The following is an 11,362-nucleotide window of genomic DNA, read 5'->3' as shown; positions in this document are numbered from 1 at the left end:
CCTAGGCAACCAGTCTGGCTTTGTACTTTTCTAACGTACCATTAGCCTTGTACTTTATCTTTCAGATCCACTTGGTGCCAATAGCCTTCCGCTTTGTTGGCCGATCCACTAGCTCCCAAGTGTCATTCTTCATTATGCTGTCATACTCGGATTGCATAGCTGCCTTCCATGCTAGATCTACAAGTGCTTCTTCCAAGTTAGTTGGCTCCTTTACTTCTGTCATAATCTCAGCCACATCAAGGCCATATTGACTATGTGAGTAGAAGCCCTCCTTTGCTCCTCTATTCTCTGAGACCTCCTTGGTCCATCTGCCTTCTCCTCAATAGATGTAGGCATATGATTAATGTGGTCATAGAGTTGCTTCACCCAACGCGGCAATGGCTTTTCCAATGGGGTGATGTCAGGTTGGTGAACTTTTTCCTCATCATCTAAAGATGATGCTTCCTCCTCCTTAAGGATAGGGACATCTCTCGGGACAAGTTCATAGTGGACTACTTCTTCGCTTGATGATAAAGTGGAAGAGCTTGCCTTCTCCTCCTCCACTGTATGCGGCTCCTCCTTAAACACCACATCACGGCTCACGATGATCTTCTTTGCCTCTTGGTTATATAATTTGTAAGCCTTCTGCTCATCACTATAACCCAAGAAGATACATTTTTTGCTTTTTGGTTTTAACTTGTTTCTCTTCTCATCTCGAACATGTGCATAACATTCACATCCAAAAATTTTGAAATGTGAGACAGATGGTTTCTTACCAGTGTAAGCCTCATGAGGTGTTTTTTCCTTGAGAGCCTTTGTATAGCTCCGATTTAGAATGTAGATTGTAGTATAAACAACTTCAACCCAAAAATGGTTAGGAAATCCCTTGCCCTTTAGCATGCATCTTGCCATCTCCACAATGGTGCGATTCCTGCATTCAACAACACCGTTCTGTTGAGGTGTATGAGGCATCGTCAATTGACGCTTGATCCCTTTGCTCTTGCAAAATTCTTCAAACTCCTTTGAGTTGAACTCACCACCACCATCTATTCCAAATTTCTTCACACTTTTCCATGTTTCATTCTCAACAAGTTTTAGCCACTCTTTAAACTTACCAAAAGCTTGAGTCTTATCACGAAGGAAGTACACCCACATCTCCCTACTATAGTCGTCGACAATCAACATAAAATAAGAAGATCCCCCCAAGGCCTGTGTAGGCATCTTACTACACAAGTCAACATGCACCAACTCTAGAGGAGCTTGTGCTCTATTCTTTCTTTCCTATGGAAATGCCTTTCTCTCTTGCCTGCTCATCATACAAGCTTCACATGGTTCCTTCAATTCAATCATTGTAGGTAGGTGAGCATCCATACCTTGCTTTTGCATCTCCTTCAACACTGCAAATCCGATGCGTCGAAACCTTTCATGCCAAAGCTTACTTGTGTACACTCCAATGGTGGCTATAAGAGCACTTAGCTCATACAGGTTGTTCTTTCTTTCTCCTTTGCCAACAATTTTGCCAGCACTGTCAAGAATTTTTGCACCTGTCTTCTTGAACCTTACTTCATGACCAAGATCAGTTATGGCAGCAATGATAATAGATTTCTCCTAATTTCAGGAACATACAACATATCTAAAAGCTTTTTGACTTCACCATTTGCAGCAACAAAAGAAATAGTACATGTGCCCGCAACAGGATATTTTGCATCATTTCCAACCATCACAATGATGGATTCTTGTAGAGGCTGCATAGAACTATATAGACCTTTCTTGTTGGTCATGTGATAGGAGGCCCCACTATCCAACACCCATGAGTCAGTGGTAGATTCTTCTTGCGCAAGGAGCACACTTCCTCAATGGTTGCCATGAATAACTCCAACTCTGCTTCAGCCATATTGGCTGTCTCTTTTCCTTTACTTTTAAGGGTGCCATTCTTTTCATCTGCCTTCTTGACATGACAATCTATGATTGCATGTCCTTTCTTCTTGCAGTACAAGCACTCTCCTTGAAACTTCTTCTTACCACCCTTCTTCTTTTTATCCCCATTATTTTTGGTGGAGGAACCACCTTTGCCTTTTGCATTGGCAGAGAATGCAGTATCTCCATTGTTGCTTCCTTGTCGGGCTTTCAGCCTCAACTCCTCCTTCATCAATAATGCACAAAACTCCTGAAAAGTCAAAGCTTGAGGTCTCACCTGAGTATTAAGGGAAGTTACTAGTCCATCAAACTTTTGTGGACAAATCTGAAGACACCTCCGAGCTAGCTCTTTGCTAGTCTCCCAGCGCCAGTCATCTGGTCGCACAGATTCTTAATCCGAGTGATGAATGCTTCAATTGTCTCTCCTTCAACAAACTTCTCCGCTGCTAGTTGATTCTCCAAGTTTTGAATCCTTGTTTAGTTTTGTGTTTCATACTGACTCCTCAATACATTCCAAGCCTCTAATGCTTTGGTTGTATGCTGAATCAAAGTCAGAACACTATCAGAATAGCTTGTAACTAAGGCACACAATGCATATGCATTCTTTCATTTCTTCCAAGCTCGTAGAATATTTGCATTCGGAGGTATCATCACACTAGAATTTGATGGGTCGGGGGTAGGCTATGGTTTTGCATTAGTCCCATGCGTCAGTCCCCAGCACAGACTCCAAAATCTCATAAGAATCAAGGATAGTTGTAATTTTGAACTTCCATAAGGTGTAGTTTGTACCATCTAACTTGCCTTCGTTGAAGGTTGGTGGACGAATCCTTAGTGTTTGAATAGCTGGTACAGTAGCACCACCTCCTGCACCACTTCCTGATGCACCAGAACCACTTTTGAAAGATGACATCATTCCTCTTTGCTGTTGAAGCCTTTGCCTCTTGCACATTCTTCGATCCCTAGAGCCCCCTGGGCTCTGATACCATGTAAAAAAACGGCGCAGCGAACATAATTTAAGAAAAGAGATAGAGAGTACACAACAGATAAGAGGAGAATTAAAAATTTTCTTTATCTCCAAACAATCGATACAAAGATGGCTCTGTCCACCCTGCGCTTCCACTGTGAAGCTTAGTTGGTGATCTAGACAAAAGATAGGTGAAGAGCTTAAGGCTAGCTGGAACAACTCTGACTAGGTGAAAGATAGATAATAAATGGCTGTGAAGGGGTTTAGCTTTTATAGCTTATGAAGCAAGTCATGATGGATGACCTTCCACATGCACCTATGTCTGTTGACCTTCCATGTGTCCATGTGTTTGTTGACCTTCCATATGCACATGTGTATGTTGACCTTCCATGTGCCCATGTGTCTGTTGACCTTCCATGTGCACCTCCACTAGTTGGTCAGGGAATATTCTAGTGAATATTTTCCTTTACCATTGGCTAGGGCCGCTAATAACTCTCTTACCCCACAACTCGATGCAACGTGCCTCGAGTTGCTACCATCTTAACTACTCTGTCTAACCCAAAGATTAGACCCAAAACGGTCACCTTTTTGCCATCCGATCACATAGATCTCATCTGACATACAAGTCAGGACTCAACCAATGTCTGGGCTCACATATGGCTTCTCCTCATAATGGGGACCTTACAACTTTGAGCACCATGGATCATTGGTGGAACCTTATGAGGGTGGGATATTGAGCATATCTAACACAACATTTGCCTTCCCTTCTCCTCAGAGGGAGATGCCATAAGATATAGGCATACTGTCTCGTCACACAAACATCAAGAAGCTCCCCTTGGCTGATTGGCGCGGCTCCATTGCGACTCTCCTACACCTCGGGGATTGGCCCCAAGATGCGTCGCTCCAACATATAAGATATAACACACAAACTCCACTCTTTTCTTGGTTTTTTACGATCCATGAATATATAAATCCTCACAAAACAATCCCAAGGAAAGTGTACAATTGACCTACAGTAAAGGCTCCTTTCCACTCAGCATATAAGTCATGTCCTAGGAAGACAATTGCTATGCAATCCAAGACTGATTCCATGTCATGCGCCATGCATAGTGCATGTGATCCTAGTTCACAAACAATATTTATCGAATCAATATTTTGTGATGTGGAAAAAACAGCCCTTTCATGATTTTCACTAAACGTATGCTTCAATGTATGGAAACTAGCATTGATTTCTCATGCTACTAACCCCTTAGACTCAATTATTACAATTATAAATGAAATGCACAATCAAATGTTTCAGAAATTCAAATCCTCTCAGCCCTCTTTATCTCTTAACCTCACCCATAGGTGTAGGGTATTATTTTGTATGTATTTTTTGCATAAAACGAAAAAAACATGAACTATAATGCATAAACAAAGCCAAAATGAAGCCAAAATTCATACCTCAGCTTTGTTATACAACCACAACTAGGAATAATAGTTTTCTAAAATCTTATAACGTGAAAATTCTTTTTTTCCCATTTTTAGCTACTTTTCTCTATTTATTTGTGTATAAAAATAGTTTATATTTTGATTTATGATTAGTGACTAATTATGAAAGCTAATTTTTTTTTCTCAAAATTTATCCTGGGCACATTTTTTTTCCCACCCGAAACCAATAAAACCTTCATTTTTACACTAAAAATGCACTTTTTGGGCCATAATTTAATTATTACGATTATTTATCATTACAGGTCTGCAATTTTTTTATGCATAGCCCTCAATCATAGTACAAAAAATCTCTAAACAAATTTTTGTTCCATCTGAATTTCATTTCAACCATCAAACATCAATAAGAAGCAAATTTCCTTTGTAAAAATGAGGCATACTGCTTATTTGCTTGTTGCGGGTTTTGTAATTGATTTTTTCGCGTTGCTTATGGAGTGACTAGTAGCAAATCTTCAATGTTGAACATCACCCCTCAGCCTCCTCTTGATCTTGGAGAAATCTGGTTCATGCCGGGCAAGCATCCTTCAATCAGTCTCATTCTTCTTCATGGGCATGAACTACCCCTTAAGGGGAGAGAGAGGGAGGAGAGAGAAAGACTGGTTTTGCACCTCCTCATCCGGGTAGCCATTTCACGAGCGGAGAGTGGCAATGGGGAGAGAAGAAAGCAAGAAGATCAATCATATAATAGGGGTACATTGAGGTGGAAGAAGCCTTGTAGCCCCTCCCTTTTGAGCTTGCACTACCGCCATCTCCATTCTTTCTTTTTTCGTGAAGAAAAAACACGCCCCCCCCCCCCCCCCCCCAATCGTCAAATTTGGGGGTCCAAGGGGCCCCCAAAGGGTGACACCCCTTCCATTCTCAAACGGTTGGCCAATTTTTGGCACTCCTCCTGCGTCCGACATCTGAATCAACTTTCAAAAATTCTTGGACATCCGTCTCGAAGTCCCCCACTATCGAGCATCTCCCAAAGTCTCATCTGACATGCCGAGAAATTATGAAAATTTCCCAACCATCGCTCAGTGGGTCTTTAAAGCACTTTTGGGGCTTTGCCGCTTAAAATCGTACTGATTGTAGCTGCCACCTTCAATGAAGTCTATTTTTTCGCTAAAATTTGGATTTTTAAACTATTTTTAAGCACTTATCAACGTCAAAAATCATCTGTAAAAATACATCATCTAATGTCTCTAATTCCGTAGAGGATAGAGGAGCTCTCTCGTTTTGAGGAGACTCAAGGTAGGCATCTAGTACTTCCTAACAATACTTGATAGCTTGGCCATCCTGCGAACCTAATAACCCTAAAGTCCATAATGCATTCCACACTAGCAATGCTCATAAGGACTTTGGTAATACAACCTTCAAGTTGCCTTAAATTGTCATTAACCATTCGCAAAATTATGGAGGCATCCTTTTGGATTGCTAAACCCAGCCTCTCCATCAATTCTGAACTCATAATGTTAACAGAGGATCAGGTATCCACGATAGCATGATCCACTAGTATTCCATCAACGTAGGGTACAACACTTGGGGGATGCTTTTCAGCATGCTCCCACCAATCATCTCCTACTCGCGCTATGCCCAAAGGTTCATGGATGATATACCCAGTATACAAGATCTTTTTAAATTCCTTGTGCACTCCTAGAGATAGCTTAATCAACTGTAAGAGATGTGGGGGAGCGCATTAGGTACTTACCCAAACCGGTAGGTCCCTGAGCAGAGCCTATGTTTGCACCGAGGCGCTGGTCCCTGACGAGAAAGGTAAAAGCTTTTCACATCTGGTTTAACTTCATAAAGAGAGCTTGCCAAATCAAATTCGTGATAATTCGCTAGAGCTCCCTTCTCTCACCAAACCATTCTCTCTTTTGGTCTTTGAACTGGCTTTGGTATTTCCTTCTTAGCTTTTGTTTTTTTCCATGAAAACTCCTTATCCTTCTTGGTGTTAGCTTTACTCTTGATGGGTTTTAAAGGTCCCCCTTCCATGTCAGGGTTAAGGACTTACATCCCTTTGTCATCCTATTTAGGGTTTCCATCGATAGGTTTCACATTATCTTTGTCACCTTCTCTACCCTTTTGACCTCTCATAATGGCCCATAGATTAAACGCTTTAGTGCCATTGACCCATACAGCCTCAATGAGGCTAACTCCACTGCCACTAGGCAGCTCCTCTACAATAGCCTTACCTCTTTGAAGTATTTGTTTCAGCCCATTATCTTGTTGAAGATTGTTCCCTTATGCATGATGGTGGTTAGCAGGACACCTAGCTCTCTACTACCTTGCTGAAGAGAGATAATCTTACTCCAACAAGTGGCAACCAAATGGCCAAACTTTCCACAAATATCACATTTAACCTTTGGAAAATTTCTATGGTAGTGTTGGCTGCCACACCATTTACAATTAAATCTTGAGGGTGGAGCCTCTTCAAGGTGTCTACTTCCTATCAAATTTTGTTGTTTTTTAAAGAAATTGAAATCAATAGCTATTTACCGATATTGTTTGGAAATCATGTCAGTGTAGTGCTTCATCATATCCTTAACTTCACCAAGGACATTAGAGGCACTTAACTCATAGCCATAATCATTTATCAGTTGTTCCATTGGCCTAACAAATTGATTGGGCATTGGTTGCTGACTCATAGGAGCAACATTAGGGTTTGATGCTTGGCCTCCAACATTTGGTGAAGCCATATGACTAGCCATAGGCATAGTCACACTAGGAGGAGCTGGCAGTAAAGGCACATTTTGGACCATGCTGCCTCTCATATTTGGGTTAGTCATAGCTATCCCTTGATTTTCATTTCCATTGATCAATGCTAAATTATTTCCCCAAACTAGACCCTTATTAAGATTGGTTCGAGAGGCATATGCCAGTTCTAGTTGAGATTCTACTTCTTATGCTCATCTAATGGCAGTGTCTACATCCGGCAAAGTGACACTACTCAACTGCACCTAAATGTTGAAATCTAGACCATGCAAAAAATATTGCAGTTGGGAAGTTGGTGGGATAAGGATAGAAGCTTGAAATTTGTGAAAGACCTCTTTTAACTTCTTGGCATATGCTCGGATATCCTCATGTGGCTCTTGACATGTCACATTTAGTACATGTAGCCAATATTTACCCCCCCCTTTCATGGGAAAACTCCCTTTGAAAGGCTTTGTAAATAAATCAATAGTGGTTATGGTTCTAGCCTCTAGGCGGTGATACCATATGGTAGCTCTTTCTTTGAGAGTCATGTTAAAGAATATCATTAAATGTCCTTCATCTTGGATATTACAGTTAAACATAAACTTTTGAAACTCGCTAATGTGGAGCTCCGCATCTTCCTCCACTAACCCATTAAAGATGGGTAGGGGGAAACCTAAGGCTGGCAAATCCACCATTCCAACAGGTATAGTAATAGGTTGTGCCACCATGGTTCAACCGGATTCTTTACAAGGGTTTGAGCAATTGAAACTATAGCTCCACTCGAAGTGGAGGAATTGACTGAGGGGGAGGGGGGGGGAGTACTAGAGCTTCCTCCCCTTAATAGACTATGCATTGAGCTAGGGTTATTAAGACCCCGCCCCCCTTTCAATGGTATTGGGCCACTCCTTTGCGGAGAGTATATTTTGTTTATCTAGGCCCGCTATCTAACTCGTTCAGCCCTTTCTTCTCTTGGAGCTCTGCTTAACATTCTTGTGAGTCTAGCTGACTAACTTTTGACATACACTAAAGAATAGGTCCCAATCGACCAATGTATGAAAATTGCCACTTGTAAGCAACTCCTAGAAAATGCATCACCTGTCAGGACCTAACACTAGCTATAGGCACTAGTTGAGAGGCCTCTCTAAAACTCACTTCAACCCCATACGGCCTCGTGGTGGCTAAGAGCATCCAAGGGACACACTGCCCTAATCACTACTATAGATATTGTGTTTGTAGTGAAACGTAGTCTAATGATTGCCCTTCCCTACTCCTTAGAGGGAGATCCCACACATCTTGGTGTAGTACACCAAGATGATACAAACATAGGAGGCAACCCCTCGGTTGAATGCCGTGGCCCAACTACAACTCTCCTACACCTCGGGGATTGGCCCCTCGATGTGTTGCTCTAACATAAAGAATATACGTACAATCCCCACTCTTATATATTTTGAACGACCCAAGAGATTTGATATTTCCTTACCAAGCTTGCCACAAGAAACAGTTCATCTACCCTACACCTCGGGTTTCCTTACACACTCCACATAGGTCATATGTTTGAAAAACAATTGCTATGCATCCACGTTTTGATACCATGTTATGCTCAATGCAAGTTGGATGACCATTGTGCTCAAGCATTTTATCATTAGAAACCAGCTAGGTGAAGTGTAAAAACAATCCTTCAATGATTTTCCAACTAATCGTATGTGCGGCATTGATAGAGACTAGCATTGACTTTCTTCGTGCTACTAGTCTCCTTAACTCAAATGATAGTCCGTCCTATATGTTATGCATAGACAAATATATCAAAATTTGAATCATTTTAAGCAAAACTAACCACTTTCACAAACCCTCTTCCCCCTATCGTTTATGTTTTGCATTCGCTGGGCAAGTTTAGGGTCCATTTATATGTCGTTTTTCATTTAAAAATCAATAAAAACATACTCTAACATAGAAACAAGGCTTGATCCTCATGCTCCAGCATTGTTATAAGTTCACGAACATAAAATGTATTTTTTTCTTTTTTTTGTGCAAAAACTAAATTTTCCCTTGTTATCCTATTTTTTCTTATTTATTTGTTTAAAAATTATGATAATTCAAAATTATGAGTTCTTACTAATCAAGGACACTAAGCATCATCTTCATATCCATGTCTATCCCATATGACCCCAAAACACTCAATAAAAACCCCAAATTCCATTATTTTTATAAAAACTGCAACTTGCGGGTTTTTCATGTTTTGTAGATAATTATTATAACATTGTATTTTCTATTTTTCTTTCACATTTCAAAGAGAATGCAACATAGGAAATCCGAGAATGATCAAAATCAAGCACTTTTTTCAATCATTTTCCATAAAACAAAAGAAACTATCATTTTCCATAAAGCTTAAGGCTAAAACATTAAAATATATGGTTCATGTCCTTTGTGTTCACACTTCCTGGCAAGTAGATATTTTGATTTTGAGAGGGCAAATGAACTCAGATTCGAGATCCGTCTGCACATGCAACTTCACAGCATTGAAATCCATCATCTTGGCCTCTGTTGCACACTTTCCTACTACTTGATCTAGTATCTTCTTTATAACACCAAACCTTGTGGGGATTAAATGGGGGGTCAAACAACCTCCGATTGAGGAGTGGAGACTTGCGTTGGATTCCTGATGTCAAAATGCATCTTTAAAAATTCCAGCTCAATCATCCACCTCATTAGGATTTTCATGAAAATTTGGTCTTTGACGCTTCCCGGGCATTTTTTGCTCTAGAAACGGCCTCAAATGCCTCAAGCATGACTCAAAATCGGCTTCTAAAATCTACCTCTCAGCATCGACAGTCATGTGGACTTAAGTAATGCAACCTTATGGTTATCTTAAACTATCATTAGCCATCTAGAGAATTGTGGAGATATCCTTTTGGATTTCCAGTCCCACACTTTCCCTCAATTTTGAACTCATAATATTGATGACAGAGGATCCCATATCCAAAATGATATGATCCACTAATACGCTATCAACATATGCTTCCACCCTTGGGTAGTGCTTACTAGTATGTTCAAATTAGTTATCTCCTACACGAGCTATTCCCAAGGGTTCAAAAATATACCCAGTGCAAAGAATCTAGGCTTAAACTCTTTATGCACTCCTAGAGATAACTTGATCATCCTCTGCAAAAGATTCACATTAGGCTTTACCTCACAAAGAGAATTGGCTAAATCAATTTGATGATAATTAGCAATGATTCCCTTTTCCCACTAGACGACTCTTTCTCACGTTGAACAAGCTTAGGTGCCTCTTTCTTGGCTTTTACCTTCTTCTTTGTGGTAGCTCCTTATTGGAGTCATCTATGCTACCACTAGCATTTAGAGGATTGACTTTCACATCATGATTAAGGACTTGCATTCCCTTATCATCCTATTTAGGGTTTGGCTTAACAGGTTTTACATTATCTCTAATGCCTTCTTTAACCTTCTGTCCTCTTGTAATGGCTTGCAAGTTGGAAGCCTCAGTGGTATTGACATGCATAGCTTTGATAAGGCTGACACCACTATCATTGTGGTAGCTCTTCTACCATAGTTTTTTGTCTCTGCAATATTTGCATTAGTCCCTGTCATGCCATTTGGGTTGACTAATTTACCTACAACTTTCTAGAGATTCAAGTGTACCATGTTTAAAGACATGCTTAGGAAGTGGCTCAAGGTGTTCATCCATGACATCTATGTCAATTGGGAGGAATACTTTGAAAAACTCTAACTTGTCTCCAAAAGATGCCAACAATATCAATTGTCTTTGAACCCCCTAATGTGCCAGTTTTGGGCCAAGAATGGCATCATTTTGGGTGATATTGTATCCAAAAATGTAATTGCAACTAATATAATAAAGATTAGGGTTATCATGAATGTACCACCACCCACCAATCCAAAAGGAGTATAATGCTTCCTTGGTCACAAGTATCATTGATGACGCATTATACTTATTTATGCAATGATTGGTCAACCATTGTATAACCTACTAATTATTTGGGCATGGATCAAGGAATGCCAAGCTTCTTGTAAATGATTTAAAAGGGATCTAACAATAGCACCCATATTACGAGCCTCGGATTGGAAAGCCACATTCCATGTACACATTCATGCTTCCAAGATTGAAATTGGACCAATATTGTGCTAGCTTATAGAGCATAACATGGATTATCTATAAGCTTAGCCAACCAACCACTCACTAAAATAGCAACAAATTGATCCACCATGGAACACGAAGGCTTAACAATGGTTTATGTTGTCCAAAACTTTTCTCATTATCTACTTGCATGCTCTTCACCTTCTTTGTGGACCATAAAGCAT

This window comes from Lygodium microphyllum, chromosome 21 (genome assembly GCF_053477565.2).
Source record: "Lygodium microphyllum isolate KBCC chromosome 21, Lygodium_microphyllum_v1.1.10, whole genome shotgun sequence".
In the NCBI taxonomy this organism is placed as follows: domain Eukaryota; kingdom Viridiplantae; phylum Streptophyta; class Polypodiopsida; order Schizaeales; family Lygodiaceae; genus Lygodium; species Lygodium microphyllum.
The sequence above is the reverse complement of the archived record's forward strand: the minus strand, read 5'-3'. Positions refer to the sequence as shown.